This window comes from Phacochoerus africanus, chromosome 16, assembly GCF_016906955.1.
Source record: "Phacochoerus africanus isolate WHEZ1 chromosome 16, ROS_Pafr_v1, whole genome shotgun sequence".
In the NCBI taxonomy this organism is placed as follows: domain Eukaryota; kingdom Metazoa; phylum Chordata; class Mammalia; order Artiodactyla; family Suidae; genus Phacochoerus; species Phacochoerus africanus.
Window position 1 is genome coordinate 41,590,772 of NC_062559.1, and position 26,141 is coordinate 41,616,912.

General features: G+C 39.5%; 1 protein-coding gene across 3 annotated transcripts in view; it reads right to left on the reverse strand.

Annotated features, from left to right (window-relative positions):
• The window catches only part of ITPRID1 (ITPR interacting domain containing 1), a 106,307-nt gene extending 92,365 nt beyond the window's left edge, over nucleotides 1–13,942 (reverse strand). For all 3 annotated transcript variants that reach the window (XM_047763683.1, XM_047763684.1, XM_047763682.1), the window contains exon 1: nucleotides 13,824–13,942. The gene's annotated coding sequence lies outside the window, so the exon portion shown is untranslated. The remainder of the gene's footprint in view (nucleotides 1–13,823) is intronic.
• Between the last annotated feature and the right edge of the window lie 12,199 nt (nucleotides 13,943–26,141).

The following is a 26,141-nucleotide window of genomic DNA, read 5'->3' on the forward strand; positions in this document are numbered from 1 at the left end:
GATGTTTTTACTGGGGAATTTTCCCCAAGCAGTTAAGAGAGAAATACTACCAAAACGACACAAAATTCCGAACATAGTGAAAAAAGAAACACTTCTCAATTCATCCTTTGAAGCCAATATAAGCCTGATACCAAAACCTGATATATTACAAGAAACAAAATTATAGGTCAATATCTTTAATAAACACAAACACAAAAATCCTTAAGAAAATATCAGCAAATAAATCCAGCAATATGCGAAATGGGCAGTACATCAGGACCACGTGGGATTTAACCCTAGCACATGGTTGTTTTATTATTAGAATACTGGCCCAGAGTTGTCCCCGAATGGCTCAACAGCTAGTGCAGTGCATATGTGTGCAGGGTGGGCAGCTTGCAAACATAGCACCTTATATTTGGTTCCTATCTTTCTCTACCTCGGTTTCGTTTCCCTCATCCTTGTTGCCCTGCATCTTCTAATAAACAATATAAGCACTTAAAAAAAAAAAAAAGTACCGATCACTGTAATTCACCATATTAACACAATAAAGGAGAAAAACCAGGTGATCACTTAACAGGTACAGAAAAGGCCTTTGATAAAATTCATCTCCCATTCATGATAAAAACTCTTAACAAAGAAGGAATAGAAGTGAACCTCCACAGAGTGCCTCAAAAGGTTACTGGTGAAAAACCTATAGCTAATATTACACCTAGAGTATTGCAAATGAACATTTTTCCCTCAAATCGCAAACCAAGTAAGGATGTCTGCTCTCATCACTTCTCTTCAACCTCGTTCTCTCTGTCCTACTCAGTTCAATAAAATGAGAAAAGAAAGAAAATTAGAAAAGCTTAGAAGGGAAGAAATAAAACTGTCCTTATTTATAGACAGCATGACAAAGAGAAAAGAAAGCTCTTTCTAGTGTGATAGAATTATTCACCATTAATTATTCCAATGTTCAATATTGAAACTATTGTTACCACAAACTTTAATGTCATCAAAAATGTCTATGGTACAATAAACATACATACAACAAAATAAAAGAAACATTTTAAAATTATATATTTGTGTGTAATATGTATATATTCTTAATGACAGTCTCTCAAAGTGGAAAAGAATTAATCCAGAATACCAATAGGGAACATTTCTTAGTGGATCAGGATGATTGCTATTTCCTTCCTCATACTTGTCCTTATTTCTTTACCTTCTATCATGATCATAAATAATTGTCAACATCAGAAAAAAATATATACACACTTCAAAACATTTCCTTTTGCACTCTGCAGTATAACTCACTGCAAGTATTATCAAAAGAATGCTTATTATCTTCATATCAATTTTCTTCTTCCTAAAAATTTCATCAACTTGTCTGATCTCCCTTTGTAGTACACAGAGATCATCTTGCGACTGTACAGACTCTGCAGGGTCCCCTCCACGCCTGGACCAGGCTCTGGGAAGTCAGGCAGTGCTTCTCAGCTTTCTGGATACACAGGGCACCTCTGTACCCAGCTTTCCTTGGCTCCCTCTATAGCCCTGGAGGAGCCTGCTCTGGACAAGACCAGCCCTGGAGTTCTCCCAGTCTCGCCTCTTGAGCAGCCTCAAAAGACAAGAGGATCAGTCTCTCCCAGCCGACTGGTCACTACTTGGGCACAGGGAAGGGAAGCTCAGAGCAAGGCTGGTCAGGCAGCATTCTGGAGTCTTAGCTATTAAACAGGCACAAATCCTGCATATACTCCTAATCATAGTAATTTTTGACATCTGCTTGGGAAACTAGTCCAAAAAAAATTCATGTGTTAACACTACGGGCAAGTATCATTGAATACTACCTCATTATGATTATTTTTGATGACTGCTTCCTCCTTTTAAGGTCTGAGTTCCAGTATTAAATCATTTCCTAATGTAATATAAGACAATGATAATTAGGTGACCTTTCAATGGTACTTTATAGCAAAAGGTTTGTAGTGAGCAAAATGGATGCTCTTTTGCTTTTCTGACCATTCTTTGATTTGCATCCCTGAATCAAGTTGCCTGGCTTATCAACTAAAACTATAGGATGCTCGGTTACATTTAAATTTCAGATCAAAAAATAATGCTTAGCATAAGTATGGGTAATGCATTATTTGGGACCTAATCATACCAAAAAACTGTTGCTTATCTAAAATTCATATGTAACCTGGTATCTTGTATTTATCTGGCAAAACTGTCCCTGAATTAGCTTTCTCTACTCTTTCAAAAGGATAAGTTTTCACTTCTATAGTAGTTACCACCAGTACCAAAAAAAATCCCACGTGGCCTGAGCACATCAGGCTCAGTTTTCAGCTTTGGTGAGCTCACTGATTGGTTAAAAGCCAAAGAGTTTAACTCTTTTGCTCCATCTTGATGAATCAAACTTCCCTTAGAGAGTCAAGAAAACATAATTAGTACAAATGGCACAAAAGATCCAAGATACAAACAACAGATACAAAAGGGAGGAGATACAATTTCTGCCCCTCACCTTATAAACATTTGTTGAAATAATATTCACAACACAGGAGAAATCAGCTAACGGTTTTGAGCCTAGAGCATTCTCATCCCCTGCGTTTCAGACCTTTCTGTGTTAATGGCAGTCTGCGGGTGGTCACAGGGATGCTGAAATCATCCAGGCCAGAATCTATGACAATTAGATTGTTTACCTGATTGCTAATCATCTTTCTTCCTAGGAATAGCCCAGTCACACAGCTGCAGGTAAAAAAAGGTTTCAGACCATTGCCACGGTTGCCCTTTCATTCCAGCAGAGAGAAAATGAGAACAGAGAACTAATTTCCCCTCCCCCACAGGCTGAAAACAAACAAACAAACAAATTACAAAAGTTATACACTGGAAGAAAGGCATCTCAGCAGAGAAGTGGCCCTTGTGGTTAGTTTGCTGTAGTTGTTCTCCAAAAGTGTTGGAGTGGTTATGGATGCCTTCCTGGCTCCTTGAGCATCACAGCTAACACTAAAAAGTCTTTGTGACTACAGAACTGTCCCAGGTTTCTATTTGTTCCTATTTCAAAGTTAGTCATAAACAGGCAGGATGGTCTGCTTGCCAAGATCCATGGTCAAGTTGAGGATAAAGCTACAGAGTGATTCTCTTCACCCTCTCCTCTAGGGAAAGAAAGCAGTACTAAAGTGCTAGCAGTAAAAGGCAGAAGTTATTAGTAACAGGAGTGTGTGGGGGGGAACCGATGCAATGGTTCCAGTTGTGTTTTTATTTCTATGAATTCTCTTGTTGTCCCTTTAATGTCCTCTGACCTGTTGGCAGAGATATTAGGTCAGAATGCAAGACTGGAAAGCACTTCGCCGAGGAAGTAAAGCAAACTCCCTTTGGTTACCATGGTTATGGTCCTGTGTGTTACCAACCTGATGATTTGCATTGCAAACCATCACTGGAAATGAGGACAGTAGAACTCGATATTCTGGGTGGAGAGACTCAATTCACAAGAACTTCTATTGGAATGTTCAGAAGAGAACATAAATATACACACATACTCCCAAACCCATAAAGAAGATGACCAAACTCTAAGAGCTGACAGTCAATCTTATCCTCTATGAAGTTTCAGTATTTATGAATTATTTTAGTTGAAAGATCAGACAATACTGTTTTAGAAAGGTAAATAAGCACATTAGCTTCATTAAAAAAAATTAAATTTCACAGTCACATTCAGCATGCATTCCTGTGAAGGATTTAATGCTAAAGCACTCCCTAAAAAGTATTCCATTCTTGAGTCGTGAATGTCAATAGTCTTCATTTTGATAAGCTGCATTATCAGAGTTTGAAATTATGGAAAAGATCCTGTGCATTTCATATTATATTTAACTTCAAACAAACAGGAACCCCAATATACAAAAAAGGAAAGTTCTGAGGTTGTCTTCAAGGAGAATGAGGGAAAAGGGCCTCATCACATCTTCCTTCTCCTTCTATGACAGCTAGTGAGCTTCCTCTGCAAAGCTCCTAATATCAGTAAGCAGAATCTGAACAGCCCTAGAAACTGGCCCGAAACCCATCTTGGGAGAAACCCTCTGTCTCTTAGGGTCCTCTCACACCTCCATCACCAGTGTCTTCTGAGACCTGAGACAACACCACAGCTACCTTCTCCTCCTGTGGCATCCACTACCCACTTAGCCTTAAGAAAACCAGAACCCTCGTCTTGGACAAACGCTAACTGACAAGGTGCACTTTAACTGAAATACCAGGTCCAGAACTACACTTTGAACATGAAGTCCATATTTTAACAGTTTTCATTTTATTAAACATTGAACGCACAAAAACCTGCCCAATTACCCATATTTTGGTTACCAATTAGTTATAGTTTAGTCAGTAGGTCTGGGATGAGATGAGAAAATCTGCATGTTTAAGTTGTCCAAAACAAGTCTGAAGTAGCAAGTCCCAACGACAGCACTGTTTCTGATCAGTGTATCCTTTCTCCTGGTCGGTCTCTGACCAGTTTCGCTTCTTGACACTGTCCTTTGGCACGCATACACACTCACCTTCTAGTCCTAAACATTTCGAAGATATATCGATTAGGCTGGAAGACTTGTGTTGCTCTTCCCACCTCATGCTGTGAAAACTTCTCCTAGAGACGATATGAATGATGGTGGTGGTTTGATTTTTAATGATCAGAGGCAGAGCCTCGGGTACAGAGAGAGTTTCAGTCTCCCTAGAATCTCAGACCCGCATTCTTTACTAAGACCAACTGAACTGTTTCTTATCCTATAAAAAGATTATGTCAGCACAACTTCAAAAGTGTATCCATTCTCATTTCAACTACATCCTTCTCACACAGGAATCTGTAGATAAGAGTGATGATAAAAATAAGACGATGAGATGATGATAATCATTTATTACTGACCTGTGCCAAACCCCACACTAAAAGTTTTACAAGATTTTCTTACTTGGTGGCAGTTATTATTATCCCCATTTTACAGATCAGAAAACTGGATTCACAGATATTAAACCACTTGTCCCCAGTCACACAAGTCATAATGGATAGAGCCCAGAAGTCAGGCAAAACGAGGCCTATTTGACTTCCAAATCCATGTTATTAATAATTACATATATTCTCAGAGCTCAAACAGCTCTTACACATTTTCCAACTGGTTAGTTTAGAAAAAGGAGCAGATTTTTTTCAGAGTCGTCAGAATCTTTCTCGGTTTTCAAATTATACTGAATAAAAGGGAAGCAGATTTAGCCCAGTTGTTCTGAGTCCAGCAAACTAAGAGAACTGGTTGTCATGTTGGTTGAAAGAATTTCTAAGCAGGTCCAAGAACCCTGGCTAAACACAGACGAGAGCTAAAGGTAGGCTTTTCTTTCATTTATATTCAGAGACACTCAGGCTTGATATTTTTTGAACATTTCCAATGAGCCAGAAATGTACTAGAAAACACAAGCTCCCTGTACAGTTCGATTTAATGATTAGGATGAGTTACAGGTTAGTAAGCTACAGAATAAACTGGAGGTGATTCTTTCCTGTAAATTATCATATTATCTTTAGTGGATAATATGATAAATCTAGATGCTAAATGTACATCATGAGGTTAACTGACCCCAAATACTTCTATGCTCCAGTAGATGAACATTAAGATAGTGCTTCATGTTAGTAAGACCTTTAGTGATGCTTGCTACTATATTTTATCCCTTTGAGTTAGATTTGAGACACCTTGCATGCTCAACAAATATTTGGGAATTCATTGTTATCAAAATAAATTCTGCTAGGTCAACTCAATCTTTCTACAGTAAAGATCCAAATCTGGAGTTCCCGTCGTGGCTCAGCGGAAACGAATCCGACTAGGAACCATGAGGTGGCAGGTTCGATCCCTGGCCTCGCTCAGTGGGTAAAGGATCCGGCGTTTCCGTGAGCTGTGGTGTAGGTCACAGACGTGGCTCGGATCTGGCGTTGCTGTGGCTCTGGTGCAGGCCAGCAGCTCTAGCTCTGATTTGACCCCTAGCCTGGGAACCTCCATATGCCACGAGTGTGGTCCTAAAAAGACAAAAGACAAAAAAAAAAGAAAAAAAAGAAAAAAAAGATCCAAATCAAATGCTGTCTCTACTAGAAAGTGTACACCCCTATTTTACTCTCATTTTGCTTATGCTTGTTCCAGAGCCCTTACCACATCGTGACTACTATGTGACCACTGATTCTCAACTGGAACTGATTTTGACCTCGAGGAAATCTTGGAAAATGTCTGAAGACATTTTCAGTTCTCACAGTGGGCTGGAGGATGCTACCAGTATCTCGTGGGCAGCAGCCAAGGATACTTTTAAGCATGCTGTAATATACAGAGCATGCCACTAACAAAGAATTTTTTAGCCCTAAATATCAAGAGCACTGAGACTGAAAAACCTCTGTATTAGACAAAGGAGAGACACGAATCGCTTAGGGCTTAGAGCCACAGGTGCTTAATTCCAGCTCGGGCTCCAGTATTTACTACCTGTGAGACACTGGGCAGGTCTCAGTTTCTCGATCTCGATATTCTCATCAGTAAAATGCAGATTCTTATTTTATAGATGCTCCCTTCACAGAAATATTGCAGGGTTCTCTGCAATGATGCATAAAAATGTCCTGTGAACTTAATACAATCATCATTAGGTGCACTGAGATTATATGTATAATGATAACTACAAGAATAATAATTGTGCAGGCAGTTTGGATATATAAGTCTAGAGCTCAGTAATAAAATCTAGGCTGGATTTCAAAACTAACTAGAATCTTACTCATTTTAATTTCATCTCAATGAGTATTTATTGAGCAGCATCTCTGGGCTGGCACTTTTCTAGGTACTGCAGATATAAAAATGAGATATTCTCCCTGAATTAGGGGCTCTTTTTTTAGGATGGCTATAGAGTCATAAACTAAAATTATAACACCATGTACAATAACCTAAGATAACAGAAGATAGGTGAATAAAGTTTTTTTTAGAAGCAGAACAATTCAAGATATATTTTAAAAGTTTATGGGCTGTATTATTACTAGTAACAAAAAAACTTCCTTTACTACCTCACTTTAGTGATCCCCACGGGGGAAAATGTACATTCTTATGGCTTAGATTACCCACTCTGCAGAAGAGATGCAAGTCAATAAGGAACTGAAATTGCTTTTTAACAATGAATAGTTAAATCTGACCACACAGAAAAGCAACAAAATGGAGGCAGCTCTCTAGTCTTTAATCCCCAAGATGTGACCACCAGCCATGGCTCAAAGCAGCTGCCTGTGCTGTGAACTGCTGTAACCGAGGTATAAAATGCTCTCAGAATGAAAACGAATGGTATTTGGGGGGAAACTTTTAGGACACTCTGCGCGGCTAGACAATATTCCCAGTTACTTTGCTCTTAAGAAGTAAATAACTGGGCAATAAAGGCCATATAAGGAGTTCCCGCTGTGACTCAGCAGGTTAAGAACCTGACATAATGTCTGTGAGGATGCAGGTTTCATCCCTGTCCTTGCTCAGAGGGTTAAGGATCCGGCATTGCCATAAGCTGTGGCTCAGATCTGGTGTTGCCGTGGCTGTGGGACAGGCCTGTATCTGTAGCTGTGCCAGGCAGGGGACGGAACCTGTGTCCCAGCACTCCCAAGGTGCTACCAATCCCACTGCACCACAGCGGGAGCTCCAAAATCTTAAACATTAAAAAAATTACATGGTGGAGTTCCCGTCATGGTGCAGTGGTTAACAAATCTGACTAGGAACCATGAGGTTGCGGGTTCGGTCCCTGCCCTTGCTCAGTGGGTTAACAATCCGGCGTTGCCATCCGTGAGCTGTGGTGTAGGTTGCAGACGTGGCAACGTAGGTTGCATTACTGTGGCTCTGGCATAGGCTGGTGGCTACAGCTCCGATTAGACCCCTAGCCTGGGAACCTCCATATGCCGCAGGAGAGGCCCAAGAAATGGCAAAAAGACAAAAAAAAAAAAAAATTACATGGTATGTTACACACACACAATGATGTGGTATGTCAAAGAGATACAAAAGCCAGCTGAAAAAATGTGTAGTGGCCAAAGCTGGTACAATGCGAGCACACAATAAGTAAAGCAGTATTGGATTATAATCCAAAAATAAAATAAATATTTTATATTTACTTAAAATAAATATCTATGAATCCAAACTGATATACATAAATGATTGAATAAATAAACAATTGTGGGAGAATATATAAATCTCCTGTGCAGAAGCATTCCAAATAATTAATGTAGCTACTCCACCTCCTGACTTCTGCATAGTGAATTTCTTCCAAAGAATAAAGCATGAAAGGTAGGAGGGAGTGACTTGACAGTGGAGAAAACTGACAAATACCACCTGGACCAGGTGGTCAAGGTTACCATCAACAGCCACGTCATGTGGAGAGTTTGCACCCATGATATGACATGAGGAGAATGCCACCTTACCTCTGTGACCTTCCCAACCTCACACCCTTAATGCCGGTCTTTATAAGAAAAACACCAGACCCATCCCAACTGAGGAACACTCTACAAAATACTTGATCAATATTTTAAAATGTCAAGGTTATCAAAAACAAGGAAAGTCTGAGAAACTATGACAGCTAAGAGGAGCCTGGAGTTCCCACTGTGGCACAGTGGGTTGAGGATATAACTGCAGCAGCTCGGGTAGCTGTGGAAGTGTGGGTTTGATCCCAGGCCCAGCTCAGTGGTTAAAGGATCCAACATTGGCACAGCTGTGGTGTAGGTTGCAGCTGTGGCTCGGATTCAATCCCTGGCCCAGAAACTTCCATATGCTCCCGGTGTGGGTGAAACAGAAAAAAAAGGAACCTAAGAAGATATGAAAGCCAAATGTAATGTGATATCTTGGATGGGATCAGGGAACAGAAAAAGAAAAGTAGATAAAAATGAAAGAAACAAACTATGGACTGTATAACAGTGTATCAATATTAGTTCATTAACTGTAATAAATGTACCATACTAAAGTACGGTGTTAATAATAGAGAAAAGTGTATACGGGGAACTCCCTGTACTATCTTTGCAATTTTTCTTTACATCTTAAAATATTCAAAAATTTTAAAATTATTTATTTGGCAGTTGGACTAGATAGTATTGAGCATATTCATTCTAACTCTGATATTTTAGTGATTTTAAAATAACATATTTGTGATTGCTAAGTGACAAATAGCAGCAGAATATATATATATGTCCATTAATACTATACATTTATTGAGATGAGAAATACATACATGTATGCATAACTGTGTGTATTATATCTATGTAAAAGTAATATTACTATATAAAAGTTATGCACCAACGCTAGGAGTAGTTACCTCTGTATAATATGGTTATGGACAATTTTTATTTTCCTAATTTTATAGACAGTATTTTAAAAACAACAGACAAAGGCCACAGTTACTTTTATAAAAACAAGTCGATAAACATTTTTATTTTAAAAATCAATGAGTATCCATGATGAGTGGTGCCTGTCTGGGCTATGCACCTCTCCTTCAAGCCTAACCAACTGCCCGTGTTTACTTCTATCATTGTATTTACCAAAAAAATTATACATTTATGTTATTTGTCTGTCTTTCGTCCTAGGCTAAATTCTTAGAGATATTAAAAAAAAAAAATCTGTCACTTCTGCACCACTACTCTCTAGTACAGAGCTTGTGCGTTTGGGGGCACAGGCAGAGGGCAATGCAGTGTGAAATCTTGGGCAAGTAACTGATCCAGTTTTCTCATACATAAAATGAGAAATCTGGGCTACTTCCATCTCTTGGGTTCCTTCCAGATCTAAGATTCAAGATTCTCTACCCGTCTCAATGAATTAGGCATAATTTCATAAAATAAGAACTCCAGGGAAATTATGTGACTTGCCCAACTTCTTCATTTGCATCTTCTGGAAGATGATGGAAGACTGAGATTCAGAAAATGTCTGCTCAGTGGGAATTGATTCAGAAAGCATTTTTCTGTAGGTTTTAAATAATGTATTATTTGCAGTTAAATCTGTCCTTGAACGTTTACAAAGGTTTGCACAAATCAGAGTGTTAAAATATGGAAGGGATTAAATACAAGGATAATTATTTTATTAAGATCTTACAGAAATTATTCCTTGTCTTGTTTTTTTTTTTTTTTTTTAGGACTGCACTCACGGCTTATGGAGGTTCTCAGGCTAAGGGTCAAATCAGAGCTGTAGCTGCTGGCCTGCACCACAGCCCCAGCAATGCCATATCCAAGTTGCATCTGCAACCTACACCACAGCCCACAGCAATGCTGGATCCTTTACCCACAGAGCAAGGCCAGGGATCAAACCTGGGTCCTCATGGATACTAGTCGGGTTCATTAACCACTGAGCCACAACGGGAACTCTAAGACTGTGTAATGAAGTGAGTATAGTGCTATATGTGTGTTATCCTAATTATACTGCTTTTTCCTTAGGTCTGAGATAAAGGAAGAATGATGAGAAAGGACAAGCCACCATCTACACATCTTGAGGCCATGCTCTGAGACCCTTCCAACATCAGTCTTTCTGCTATCTCTTCCTTTATCCTACCCCTTATCCTCTACTGATACTGATCAAATGACTATATCACCTAGAAGAGCCTATTAGGTTGTTTTAGTTTCCTTTTGAGCTGCAACAAATTACACATTTAATAGCTAAAAACAATACAAATTATATTATTTCATAGATCTAGAGGCCAGAAATCCAAACTGGGTCTCGCTGGGCTAAAATCAAGGTGTTAGCAAGGCTGCATTCCTTTCTGAGGGCGCCGGGGAAAAATCCATTTCCTTCCTTGTCCAGCTTCTGGAGGCTGCCCACAGTCTGCAGCTCCCAGCCCCTTCCTCCATCTTTAATACTAGCAGGATGGCATCTTCAAATCTCTTTGGCATCACATCTCCTTTTCTGACTCTGACTCTCCTGCCTCTCTCCAATAAGGACCCTTATGATCACATTGAGCCCACCAGGCAAAGCAGGATAATCTCCCATCTCAAGGTCCTTAATTTATTCACATATACAAAGTCCCTTTTGAGATGTAAGGCAACATATTGTTATCTTTGGTATGGGGGCCATTTTTCTCTCTACCTGTCTTTTCTCTCTTTCTGTCTTTCATTATCCAACAGTGTGGACACCTCTATTTTCATGGCAGTCTCTGAGCTGGGCACCTTCAGAACCAGTCACATCTTGTCCCAGAGAAGTCACTACTTTGTCAGTTCTATTAAGATGACCTTTTTAGAAAGTGTAAATGGATATGTGAGGCTCTAAGTAGACCATGTAATACTTTTCTATTCAGACAAAAATTTGTTTTTTTTTTCCTTAAGAGTATACCTTTGATGAGACAAGAGTCAGATTTAAATCTGGGCTCCATCATCCAGTATCTGTGTTAGAATAAACTGCTTTCTTTTTCTGAGTCTGCCATGCCTGATTCAGCCACATTTCCTACCACCTTTTACTAGAATCCACCATCTCTAAGATCTTCTTTTATGTGAGATTTGGAGGATGTCCAGGGTGTTTTCAAATTATATAGACTTAGCAAATAAATAAGTAGAAAATATATAATATATCATTTGGGTGGGCTTTTTACTTGTAAAATCTAAGGTTTGATATATTAATTCTCTTCTCTGAAAATATTCTCCAAATTTATTTTCTAGAATCTATAAATACATACTAAAAAAAAAAAAAAAACCTTGAAAAGTTACCTAAATGTCCAACAAGACACCCAGGTGATGAACTATTACGCACATTATAAAAGTTATATTTATAAAAAGAGTTTTATTATTAGTCTCTGGTCCCTCCCTCTCCTTGCTCAATCCTTGTGTCTCTGTGGTTCTCTGAAACTTGTCCAGGTTGTTCTGCATCCCCAATGGTTCTGGGAGTCCAGCTCTCTTTTCCTTTTTAAAAAATTAAACTAGGTTCCCCAAAGTACTCTCTTTCTTTCCCCAGTGCTCCTCTTTATGAAAATTATATTAAATTTGCTGAAATTCAATGTTTAGCTAGAAACCTAGTATCTTATTAACAACATAACTTATTCAGGATGACTCAAAATACAGACTATTCCTTTTAACATAGTATCACTGGCATCTTTTAACATAAAAGAGAAAAATTGCTAGTCCACCTATAAAAGAGCTGCACACTTTGATCACATTTGGGGATCTGTGCCCTGATTCCTTCATTCTCATTTCTCATTCTCTCATTCACATTCCCTCTTTCAGTCATTCTTTCTTTACAAAATGTATTAATCTGGCTCATAACAAACATTTTAAACAATATCATATTAAACAATACAATGTACAGAGAATGAAGTGAGAAATTTTTCCCACCTTTGTAATCTTGTGAAGTAATTATTATAAAAAGTGCTGCCAATCATTGTCCTTCAGGATTTTTCACTTATGAATGCCTGCTGGACATCAGGCCATGTCTACACATACAGATCTGATTTTTTTTTTTTTTTGCCACTTCCTGGACCGCTCCCCCGGCATACGGAGGTTCGTTCCCAGGATTGGGGTCAAATTGGAGCTGTAGCCACCGGCCTACGCCAGAGCCACAGCAACGCGAGATCCGAGCTGCATCTGTGACCTACACCACAGCTCATGGCAACGCCGGATCCTTAACCCACTGAGCAAGGCCAGGGATCGAACCCTCAACCTCATGGTTCCTAGTCAGATTTGTTAACCACTGCGCCACAACGGGAACTCCAGATCCGCCTTGTTTTTAGTGGACACATAGCAGTCCATTGAATGGATATAACATTTGTTTCTTTCCAGTGTTCTCCTTATTGTTGCTGCAGAAAGCAGAGCGTTTCCCTCGCTGCATTTATCACTCCACATATTTTTCAGTGGAGAAGTACCAAAAAGGAATGAAAAAGCAGTTCTACAACAATATCCTTAAAAAAATATTTTTCCCCCAAATTCTTCAGTTCTTGATCGCTTGCTCTTGTTTGGAGGAGGTTGTGAAGAGTGGTCTGGCAAAGTTATTATTTATCAGACATGAATAGACAATTACTAGAGCCCAAGACCCTCTCTCCTGAAAGTTCCTGAGTGATGGTGATTCCAATGGGCCAGTCTTATGTCAGAACCAGGAGAAGTGAGAGAGTCTTGTTCTGATTTAGGAAACCTATCAGTTAAAAATACAATTACTTTTATTCTATAGGGGTCCATACAGACACATGCACATATATGTGTATATATGTATATGCACGTATATATAAATCAATTGCATTTACATATGCTGATATATAAATACATATGAAAATGTTCTATTTTCTGATTGGAATACTTAATTTCATTAGTATTTAGTATGTTTCATTAATTAACAACTTATATTTGTTAATGATGAGGTAACAAAATACCATTCTGATTATGACATTCTGAATATTGTTCTGAATGACACCTTCACACAAAAATATCACCGTCTGGAAACCAGAAATGGAGCATCATACTTACAAGCAGTTCTTACCGCATGGACTTTCTTTCTCTCTCCCTTTCTCTCTCCCTCTGTCCCTGTCTCTCCTTTCTCCTTCTCTAGAATTAGCTAGCTCTGATGACCACACATCTCTTTGTCAATTCTCCGCTACAATTCTAGATTATTATTATTTTGATCTGCTCCTATCCACAGAGAGACTCGGAATTAATTCCCCTTCTTCTGTCCCTTCCTTAGTGAATTCTTCAACCCCTTCATCACCAATGGCATTTAACATGGTTCTATTTGTTTCTAACAACTGCAGACTCCTCAATTTCACCTGCCTTCAACCCAAGCTTTTTAGCATGGTTTCAGTCAAGAGATTCTTACAATTAGGAAGAGGGGGGAAAGGAAGCCAGTTTCCTGTTCTCTTCTTCCAGTGATCAGGGAGAGCATTTACGTGGCTAAGGCACAAAGAAAAGTCTTAATAAATAGTCTTACCTCCTGCAGTTGGACTAGAGCTCAGGAAACAAGCAAAGTTCATCCCCTAAATAAGCTGATCATCATAGCCCCTTCCACCGGCTCCATCCACCTGCAACAAAAGCTCCTGAACCATCTGAAAGTCGTGTACCTGGACAGTTCCCTGTAGGAAACAGTGTGGTATTTGCCTAATCTTGAATAACATTTTCATAATCCACGCCCAGTTGTCCTAAGGGGGAAAAAAAACAAACAAACCTGTTTTCCTGATCTTTTCGTATAAGGAAACATTCGAAAGAGACAGCGGGGCTCCTTTAGATAAATGAACCAGCCTAGAGGAGACTTCCTGCATTCCTGTGCCCCACAAAATTTTTGGAGGTCTACTTTGTGCTAGACCCCGTGGGCTGGGAAAATGCAAAGATGAACAAATCACTCCCCTCTTCCTCAAGGGGTCTGCAGCCTTTCAAGGGCCACAAGCAGTTAACACTCATGGAGGAATACTGAAGACACAGAGGGAGGGAGGACATAGGCTCTAAAGGGAATTCGGGAAGGCTTCACCAAGGAGAAAATGATTGTGACAAGTTTTGAAGCATGAATAGGTGTTTTCCTGATAAATGGGGATTGAGCTAGGCTTGAAACAGTGAGTGGGAAGGATGGATATACAAAGACACAAAAATATTGACTAGGATGATACAGTTGGAGAAGTGAAAATTATCTGTAGGACTGAAACACAGAGTATGTGATGATAGCAAAGGGGAGAAATAAGGCTGAAGAGGAAGAAAGAAAGCTTCGCTTCGTAGCCTGACTCATGACTTAGAAAACAGTAAGTGTGAACTTGGTTGCTTAAAATCATTCTATACTTTAATGTCTGAACTTAACATATTATTTATAATTGTAAGAGAGAAACACTGAAGGGAAGAATTCAACATATCTTGATTTACTCTGTATGCTTAGAAAATGGGCGGTCTGGTTGGGCAAATGACCTAGCTTAAATTAGGGCACTGAATACCAACTTCTAAATAATTAGAATGAAGTATATTAAATATTAAAGCTGTCATTAGCACATGGGGGTATTCCTCTGACACTTCTGAAGGATCCTGAAGGCTTTAGGAAGGGTCAGGACTGAAATCAGCAAGAACACTACTCTGTGCCAGGTCCAAGGTGATTGCCCACAAGGTCTGCTGGGGAGGAGGTGAGCTTAGTTTCTGCTATTTGAAAAATCACTTGCATTTAGAGTATTTTTACACTTCCATGTGCTGTGAAGCCTCCTGACAGATTGAAGTTGAGCCAGCGTAATAAATGAAGCGCTGCACTAATAATGTTAATACAAACAAATAATCAGAATAAACCACATTTCCCCACGTGATCTAACAAACATATGGTCTTGTGGTTGAAACTTGGCATGTTAATTGTCATAAGAACCCTGAAAGGAAGGTGGAATGAATTGGTAATTTTATCTCTAGGTCAGACTTCTGTCCTTGATATTTCCCTGTTCCCACAGACTGGCAAACGCTTGAAATAGCAAGTACTTTCTATTGTTAACATTTCTTCCCTGTGAAATCGCATTAATGGTTGTAATTTGCTCCACTAGTATTAGCTTTACCACTTCATTAAATGCTCTCATATGCATTATTTTACTTTGTGTCTAAAGACATGTTGGATCCTAAGGCAGGGAAGTTTTATTTTTATTGTTTTTTTTTTTTTCCCTCCTACATTTAACATGTAAGAAGCTAAGACTCAGAAAGGTCACTTGTAGGAGTTCCCGTCATGGCGCAGTGGTTAACGAATCCGACTAAGAACCATGAGGTTGCGGGTTCGATCCCTGGCCTTGCTCAGTGGGTTAACGATCCGGCGTTGCCGTGAGCTGTGGTGTAGGTCGCAGACAGGGCTCGGATCCCACGTTGCCGTGGCTCTGGTGTAGGCCGGCAGCTGCAGCTCCGATTCGACCCCTAGCCTGGAAAACTCCACATGCGTGGGAGCGGCCCAAGAAATGGCAAAAAAGACAAAAAAAAAAAAAGAAAGGTGACTTGTTTTGCCCAAGGTCACATGACCTGAACCACAATCCGTGCCACTATCTCCAGGTCTGAATGCCCTTTTGCAACATCATACTGCCTTGAGGACATTTCCTTAAAAGAGAGGTGTCCACAGTCAGTAACTGTTTGTTTGGTCTCCAGGAACTCCTGACCATTTTCTGCAGCTCCCAAGTAATTTTGATGGCACAGTGTCCATCTTCCCTGTCCTCCTCCAGTGTCCTGACCAGGACATCACCTAATAAAAACTGGCCTGTTTCCTTGGTTTTGACCTCTTTTGTACTCACCCGGCTTTCCCAGGTTCTGTCTCCTGCCTCGGCTCAGACTCTCCCTCTCTGTCTCTCATCTTAGTTTTCTATCTTTTTGAATATTTGACTCTCCTCAATTTATTTCTTTTATGAATACTGCTCTTTTTATTGTGGCTATGAGGACTATGGACTGCAGATGATGAAACATGTAATGTCTCAATCTTCCGTTTGGTCCAGCTTCATGCTCAACAGCTCAGGCTTCCAGTTACCTGTCAGGGAGGATGAGTAAGTGAGGGTATAAGGATCCCACATCTGAATCAAGATAGACATTCTGGCATAGGTCAGTCCAAAAGATTACTTCCTCTTTGTAGCCTGGGTAGATGGCATAAGAACATTAATTTGGTCAAGAGGAAACCAAGGTCACATCTAGGAATATAATGCAGAACCTCAAGTCTAAGGATCAAAGAGTTTTCAAGACTTAGGTTCTGAGGAATGGGAGGGTCCTATGGCAGAGGCGAGATTTGCTACTACAAGACCCAAGTGTGCTGGACTTGTTTGGGGCTTTGGGCTTAGTTATAGGATGCAGGCATAAATACAGAGGGGCAAAGTCTTAATACAATACATAGATCCATGGATTGCCATCGGCAACAGCAAGACAGCAAGCAGAAAAACTAAAGAAAGTGCACGCGCGAGAAGGTGGTAGGCAGGGAAAGAAGGATGGCAGAGAGTCCCGGAGTCTGCTTTAACAACCCAGAGTTCCACAGTGCTCCAGTCACTTTCTAGCACCATCTATCTCTAACACCAGACATAAACAGAACCTTCCTGCTGCACGGAGCTAGCCAAATCTCCCCAGATCCCCTGCTTTATCTTGCCCGCAAGACTTTGCATATGAACTTTCCCTACTGTCTGACACATTCCTCATTGGTCCACTGGAAAGACTCCTAAGCATTTGTCAGGGCTTGGCTTACAAATGATCTCCTTTATAAATTCTCCTTGTTGACTTAGTTACCAATTTATTTAAGCACTGTCTATGTTCCCAACATTGTTCTAATGAAAACCTGAGTCACATTAACCCTATGGTATAGGTGCTACTATTATTACCATTTTGCAAATGAGAAACCTAACATATGGAAAGGTTAAAGAATACATTCTCTCAAAGGGAGAATTAAGATTCAAACCCTGGTGGTAGAAGGTCCAGAGCCTGTACTGTTAACTACTATTGATAAGCCATTATGGCACTTTGCACATATTTCTATAATATCACTTACCTATGTGGCTTTCTTACCCACTAAACTTGGAGATTCTGTACAAAAGATCTAATTAGGAGTTCCCATCGTGGCGCAGTGGTTAACGAAATCCGACTAGGAACCATGAGGTTGCGGGTTCGATCCCTGCCCTTGCTCAGTGGGTTAAGGATCTGGCGTTGCTGTGAACTGTGGTGTAGGTCACAGACGCGGCTCAGATCCCATGTAGCTGTGGCTCTGGGAATCTCCATATGCCATGGGAAGCGGCCCTAGAAAAAGTCAAAAAGACAAACAAAGCAAAACAAAACAAAACAAAAAAACAGATCTAATTATCTTGTTCACAGCCTTGCACCTGTTAACTCCAGAAAATATATCCCAATATATCCTTTTTTTTTTTTTTTTCTTTTTAGGGCTGCACCCACGGCATATGGAAGTTTCCAAGCTAGGGGTTGAATTGGAGCTACAGCTGCCTGCCTATGACACAGCCACAGCAATGCCAGATCTGAGCCACGTCTACAGCTTACACCACAGCTCATGGCAACGATGGATCCTTAACCCACTGAGAGAGGCCAGGGATCAAACCTGCATCCTCATGGATCCTAGTTGGGATTGTTAATCGCTGAGCCATGAAAGGAACTTCCCTATATTTCTGATCTCAATTAATAATATAACCGCTCACTCAAAATCTAAGCCAGAAACATGGGAATTAAGACTTTTATACTTTCTTCCTCATTTTCATCACAATCAAGCCCTGTCATTTTTTTCTTCCTAATTCCCTCTCAAATTTATCCTTTCCTCTCTATCTCCACCACAACCTATTTATGCCTGAGCATTTCTGAGTTCTTTTAGCCACCTTGTTTGCAGTGCCCCAATTTTCTCCCCCAAACATTATACTCATGTGGATGTTTTCTTGGCACAAACCTCCCCTTACTTCTTTGTCTATATAGTTCCTACTCATCACATAAGGCTCAACTCAATCACTTTATTCCACTTATCCATTCCACCATTGATAGAACCTCAACTGAGCTCCAATGTTACACAAATACCCATAATTAAATTATATGCATTCTTGTTCATGTCTTTCCTAACTAGCAGGAACAAAACCACTAGGGTGTTTTGAATGATCCCTGCTCCCTGGGGTCTCTTTTAAACTCAAGGGGACACCTCCAAAATTTAGAGATCTCATTGAGCCTCAAAAGTGAAGGTCATGCTATGGCTGAGAATCTTGTGCTGTCTTCTGTGCTCTTTTGGGTGGAAATGTAGGGCGGGTGTGAGTACATTAACATCGAAGGCCCACTTTACTGTGACAAAGGGAATTTTATGCCATAGCAGAACTGAATGATCTAGCTGCTTTTCTGTTTGTTTTTTCCTTATGGCATCATGATTCCTATTCATCTCCACAGGCCAGTCAGGCCATGACCTACCCGAGAGGGTTTATGCATTCCTAACTTCACCTACTTCTGACACATTGCTCTCCAGAAGGGTGCTTTGTTGTCCATATTCCCACCAGAGGTTCAGGAGAGATCCCACTGGCCATGTACTTGCTACCTCTGGATGTCATCTGATTTTCATCAAGATGGGTATTAAACAGTGTGTCTATATTGTTTAAATCTTCATTTCTCTTATCACACTTCCACTAACAAGATTGAGAATCTCTTCACATACTCGTTATCCTTCCCCGTTTTTCTTTCCTTGAATGGTAGAGTCATAACCTTTGCCTATTTTCTATTGTGTTTAATTCTTTATTTCTGGTTGATTCATTAGAGTCCCTTGTATTTTCTAGATTAATCCCTTGTTGGTTTTAGAAGTTGCAAATATGTTCTCCTAATCTGCCACCCATATGTTAACATAATCTACAGAGCAGTTCACTGAACAGAGGTCTTTAATTTTGATGTTGTCAAATCCAATTTTTGCCTTATGGTTTGTGAATTGGGGTTCTTATTTAAGAAGCACTCCCCCACCTAATGATTAAAAAAGTTACGATGTTTTCTCCAACTCATTTTATGGTTTTACTTTATATATATATATATATATATGTATTTTATACGTCTGGAGTTCACTCATATATGGTATAAAGTGTGGATCTAAACTTATTTTTATGCATCCTGTGAACTGGTTTTCTGAATACCATCTACTAAACAGTCTTCAGTCATTTCGCCTCCCCTTACTCCAATTTGTGGTGCCATTTCCTTACTATACCAAATCCTTCTCTGACTCTCTTTTTTCCTGTGTGTGTCTCTCTCCACATCTTTGGCTGTATCTATCTACTGAGAGAAATGTGTATCCTCAGATAGAGACACACACCCTATCGCTTCTTTTCTTTGAAGAACTCTAGCACAAGTATAGGAGAATGATACTGATGCATTCCTCAAAAACTAAGTTTGTATCTGACAGTTTTGCTGAACTCTCTTATTTTGAAAATTCTGTTATGCTTTCTGGGCAGACGATCACAGGATTCATAGCAATATCTATGTCGCCCCTTTACTTTCTATCTGCACGTCTTTTCTTTCTTCTGTCTCTTTTACTTACATTTTTCTTTATCGCACTGGCCAGAACCTCTAATACTATTTTTTTTTTTTTTAGGGACACACCCATGGCATATGGAAGTTCCCAGGCTAGGGGTCAGATTGGAGCTGTAGCCACTAGCCTATGCCACAGCCATAGCAGTGCGGGATCCTAGCCACATCCACCATCTACACCACAGCTCACGGCAACGCCGGATCCTTAGCCCAGTGAGTGAGGCCAGGGATCAAACCTGTGTCTTCATGGATGCTAGTCAGATTCGTTTCCACTGAGCCATGATGGGAACTCCTCCAATAACTGTTTTAAAGATCACAAGAGTAATGATAGTGGGCATATCCCTGTGTGACTCCCTACATTAAAGTATCGTATTTATATTTCTCTGTTGCATGCGATATTTTCTGGATACCTTTAACACGTAGACTTTGTCAAGTTAAGGAGACTATCTTCTAGACCTAGTTTTCTACTAATTTTCCTAAGTCAGATGTTCCTTTTACATACAACTTGCCTGAGCTAAATCCTCATTGAATATGGTGTATTATCTTTTAAATACTCTAAGGATTCTATTAGCTAATATGTAATTTGACTTTTTAAATCTACGTTTTTAAGTGCAATGTCCATACAATTTTGATTTCTTGTTCTTATTTAGATTTGAAATGGAATATATAATAACCTCAAGAAGAAAAAAAAAGTTAGTCAACTTTCCCTCTTTTATTAAAAAAATTATTTAAAAATAGAACATTCATTTAAAGCCATATGGACCTGATGCTTTCTGTTGGGGAAAGCAAGGTGGAGGCCTTTGTTCTTTTGATGATATGATTTACTCATGTTTTCTATTTCTTCTTGTGCCAATTTTGGTATTTAATTTATTTCTAGAAATGTGTACATTTGGCTCAAGCTTTCCAAATTGTTGCCTGTAGTTGTTTATTATATTCTTTTAAACTTTAAAAGCTTTCCTTAGCTTTTTTTTCCCCCATAGCTATTTCTTAACTTTATGAAATGTTTTATGGATAAACTTCTTATTTTCTTTTTTAGGGCCGCACCCGCAGCATATGGAAGTTCCCTGGCTAGGGGTGGAATCAGAACTACAGCTGTGGGCCTACACCATAGCCATAGTAATGACAGATCTGAGCTGTGTCTGCGAGCTACACTACAGCTCATGGCAATGCCGGATCCCTGACCCACTGAGCAAGGCCAGGGATCGAACCCACATCCTCATGGATACTAGTTGGGCTTACTACACAGAGCCACGATGGGAACTTCCAGGTAAAGATAAATATTAGGCAAGTGCCTAAAGTTTATAAATCTTTGTAAAGATCCAAGTTTTGATTTTGTTCACCTTCGGTATTGTTCTTTTGTTCTCAATTCCATTTAATTCTCCTCTAATCTTTATTTCCCCTTTCCTCCTTTTTAAGGGTTAACTTTCTTGCTTTATATCTATCTTCCATATTAGATCATTTGTTTTGAACTTATCTTGTTTACTGACTATATATTTAAAATTATAAAGTTTTAAGAGATTACAAACATTTTTTTAGTTTGTGTGATACTGACGATCTGAAATTAATTGATGGCTAGTACTTCAATTTTTACGATTGCTTTTTTATTATAAATAATATGAATTTCCTTTTGTGGGTATAGCTCTTAGTTCTGATATTTCTTACATTTCTGAAACTACCTTTTTTAATGTTCAAATTTAAGTGAGAATATAGCTGGATATAAATTTCTAGATTCTTTTCCTTCAACTTTGTAAATTGCATTCCATGCTATATTTGCATCCAGCATTGCTAACGAGAAATCTGATGGCTCTCTGATTATCATGCCTCTTTAGGTGATCTTTTTCTCTCAGAAGATTTCAGAATTTTTTCTAACATGTTCTTAAATTTCATCATAACTAATATATTTTATACCTAGTGCCTTCTAAAGTTCTTTTTTACGAATTCTTGTTCCAGGTTTATTTTCCCAATATCCTCTCTTATCCTCCCTAGGGAATATTCACTGAATAGTTACCACAAATTCATTTTTTTTTTCTTTGCTTTTTAGGGCCATGCCTGCAGCATATGGAGGTTTCCAGGCTAGGGGCTGAATCGGAGCTACAGCTGCAGGCTTGCATCATAGCCACAGCAATGCAGGATCCAAGCTGCGTCCGCTCATGGCAACACCAGATCCTTAACCCACTGAGCAAGGATGGGGATCAAACCCACAACCTCATGGTTCCTAGTCAGATTCATTTTAACAGCGCCACAATGGGAACTCCCACACATTCATTTGTTGTACTGAGACTTATTATATTTCAAGTATTATTCTCCATGCTGGTAATACAGCTTGGACAAAACATGTCTCAGGGAATTTATATTAAAGTGGAGGGAAGCAGCCAAACAAACAATCAAATATATGATATATGTCAAATGGTAATAAGTGTAGAAGAGAAATATAAAGCAAGGAAGGGGTAGGAAATTTGTGTGGGAGTCATATTTTTAAACTTGTTATTTTGAAATAATTTCATGCTTAGAAAAAACTTACAAAAATAGTGCAAAGACTATATACACATCATTTACTCCAATTCCTGAATTGTGACAGTTTACTGATGTATTCTCTCTTTCTGTATGTATGTATCATTATCTATTTATCTACCTATCTACAGGGATAAATGATCTATGTATAGATACAGATCTATAGATCTAAATCATCTGAGAGTAGATTACTGTCATGATACTTCTTTATCCCTAAAGACTTTAGTATTTAATGTCTAAAACCAAGACAATCTCCTAAGACTACTATAAAGTATTCAAAATCAAGAAAGTAATGTTGGTAGAATATTATTTAATTTATAAACCTTATTCAGAATTCACCAATTGTTCCCAAGAATGTGTTTGGTTTTTTTTAATCATAAAAGATAATCTTGGGTCATGAGCCTTATTCCGTTGTGATGTCTTTTAATATGGAACATTCCTGAGTCTTTAAATATAATGGCAACAACATTCTGAAGTATTATCTTGCAGAATATTCCTCACTTTGGGTTTTTCTAATGTTTCCCCATGATTAATTTCAGGCTATGTGTTTTTGCAGAAATAACACTAAAGTGATTCTGTGCATCACGTCAGGAGTCATTTGAAGTCAATTTGTGCCATTACTGGTAATGTTAACTTTAATAATTTGGTTAAGGTGGTGTTATGCCAGATAGGGATAACCAAGCACCTTGGGGTGGAAGAGCTTGGTTACTAAGAAATAAATGTTCAGTTCCCGAATGGTCCAGTTGTCATCTATCTGTTGCTACTGGGTTTGACTATGGCTTTCTTCAAGCCCTGCCCTGACTAGGTATCCCTTAGCCTCGCTGGGCTGGATGCTGATCTTGACTTTCAGAGGTAATAGGGTGGGTAGCAGCCTTCTCAGAGTAACGTGGGGGGAAAAAAAGAGCTCATGTAAAATCCCCTCCCTACCCAATCACCCATCTGTAGTGCCTGTCCTTCTGTGGTCATGAAATGTTTTGTGTTTTATGTAGATTGGTTGGGGCTGCCTTTGTTTTCCTTTATCATCTGGGGTAGTTCCAAGGTTGGGCCTCAGAAAAGGGGCCACAGGCTATGTTAGTTCTCCATCCTGTGTAGTGGTTTTCTTGTTTTCTATTTTATTTTTTTCAGCTGCACCCATGGCATGTAGAAGTTCCCAGGTCGAGGATTGAACCTACACCATGGCAGTGACAACACCGAATCCTTAAGTCACCAAACTACCAGGGAACTCCCTGTCTAGTGTTTTTATGAGGATTAAATGAAATAACTATACAACAAAAGCAATTGGAGCACAGTATGTCATCAGCAGATAGTATCCACTACTAGTACTATTATATGATTATCTTTATTGTTATCACTAATTATAACTTTTTCATTTGTCCTCATAATACATATAGTCATTAATACGTATTAAGCCTCTTCTACATTTTAGATTCCATTCTGGATGAAAAGATACAGAACGTATTCCACATGGGCCTTGCTCTGTAGGTGACACAAACTACTGAGTATTTTCAGTGTGCAGAGTGAGGACAGTGCTTGATCGCATGGGACAGAGAGAGTATCCATGAAACATCAGAAGGGAAAGGGCTTCTACAATCTCTGAGTTTTCCAACAGCCTTACTAGATTCGACAGAAACACAACTGACAGTCATGAGCATCATTTCGAGGAAATGAGGGGCAAGAACTGTGCCCGGAGAGCCCAATGGATACTCAAAGTGACACTGACGCTGGGCCTGAGGATTACACATTGTAATACGCTGGGAAGAGCACTAGGTTAGAGACAAGGGGTCTAACACAGCAGCGACTCCATAAACTTGGCATGTGTTTGCTTGTTCTGGATTTAGGAACCAGACCAGCCACTTACTAGCTATGAGACACTGGCAAACTGTCTAACTTTTTTGGTCTTCAGTTTCCTTGTCTGCCAAATGGAAATAATAAAGTCATACCCACCTGACTCAGAGGGTGGTTTTGAGAAGCAAAATGACTAATAGATATTCAGTTTCTTTAAAACAGTCCAATGCATTGTACTGATAGCTTAGCACCTGCAGTAAGATTTTACTGTAGAAAACAGAGGTACTACAGACTAGCTTAGGGTATCTCTAAATCCTGAACATGACTGGACTGCATAACTGGATCTGATACTTTATATTTCAATTACTGATGAATCCCTGATCACTGGGCTCAAGTCAATTTGCTAATTTCTTCTTCAGGGCTGAAAACAAGTGTTGTAACTATTACAACCTCTACCCTTCCCTTCACCAAAGGGATTTTCATTTACCCTGAGTTTAGAGGTGAGTTAATCACACCAGTTACTCACAGTCTAATTTCCCTCTTCTGCAGCCAAGTATTTTAGGCCACTGGCCAAACATTGCGGTGAGAGAATAGCAGAAGTGGAATTCGGCTATGATGCTGCTATTCCATCATACTGAGACAGGGAGCAGCTCTGCCTGATGATACGATGCATTGTGTTTCCACCAGAGAAAGAAAGAAATGTTAACCCAGTGAAATAAAGAGGCTATTCCAGGGCTTTCAGCATCATAGGATTTTACTTGTGAAAGGTTTCCCATATGCAACAGGCTTTCCTTCTCTTCTTCCCTGCTCCCACCAAACTGGAATGAATCTGGAACTTTGCACAGAACAGTGGTGTTGAGTAAAATATTTCTTTACAAACTTAAGAAACCACCCTGCAAATACCCTCCTGGGTCTGTTGAAAGAGCAGCAGTGACAGTAGTTAACCTCCTAGTTAAAAGGTATTGAGACATTTCTGGATTCCCTTCTCCCTTCCGGAGGGACTTGTTTTAGGGACACAAGTGTTGGCAACCCGACCCTTTTCATGGATGTAGAGTTGGAGGCACAGAGCTGACTATGAAGACAAAGTTGCAGTGTTAGGGGAACGAAGGCTTTCTGACCTTCGGTTCCAGGAAATATGACCGCATGGCACTCTCCCTGTCCACTCCTCACATTCTTCCCATGACTTCCGCCATGAGACCATCAATTCTCCCTACCACAGTGCCTAACTTGGTTTTATGGCAATGTTTCCCACAACCACACAAGTGACATATGCTGCAGCTCCGAGTACAGACCCAGGTCATTATTACTCCGAAGCTGAGAGACTTTTCCATGATGTCATTTTGCTAAGGGTTTAAGGTGTGTTGCTTCACACCAGGTCCACAGCTTATCTTTCTTTAAGTATCTGAAACTCAGACCACCGGACCATATTTCTTCAGTCAATAATCAAGACAAAATGACACCTCTCTGTGTAATGAGACAGAAGAGTTAAAGAAAGTTCTGGGAAAATCTAGTAAACGTGGTCAATACACATCTTCCTCTCGGGCTCCAACATCTTCAGTAAGTATTTGCTGATTGTTTACCATCTTCCTTAGTTTCCGCTAGGAGATAAGTAAATTCAAAATATGAAAAAAATTAGAGCCAACCATAGGCAAAAATAGGGCTTTTCACTTCCTGCTTTGGGAATTCCAGCACCCATGTCTCCAAGTCCTAGCAAAGGGGCCCAGAAACAGACCCTATACCACAATTCAAACCCAACTTAAAGTAATACTTTTCGCCACATGAATCGCTAGACATTATGGCTCAACAAAGGCAAATCTCTAGAACTTTCAAAGGCAGGGATGTCTCAGCACTGTGTTCAAGAGCAGTTTAAGAATAAAATGTGTTTTTTCATTTTGAAAAATTCTGTGGAATTGCTCCCTTTAGCCTTCTAAGCTATGGAGCGGCACTTCCAGACTACAGCACAAAGCTGATGGTCACCCGAGCCATGGGAGGAAACAAACGTATC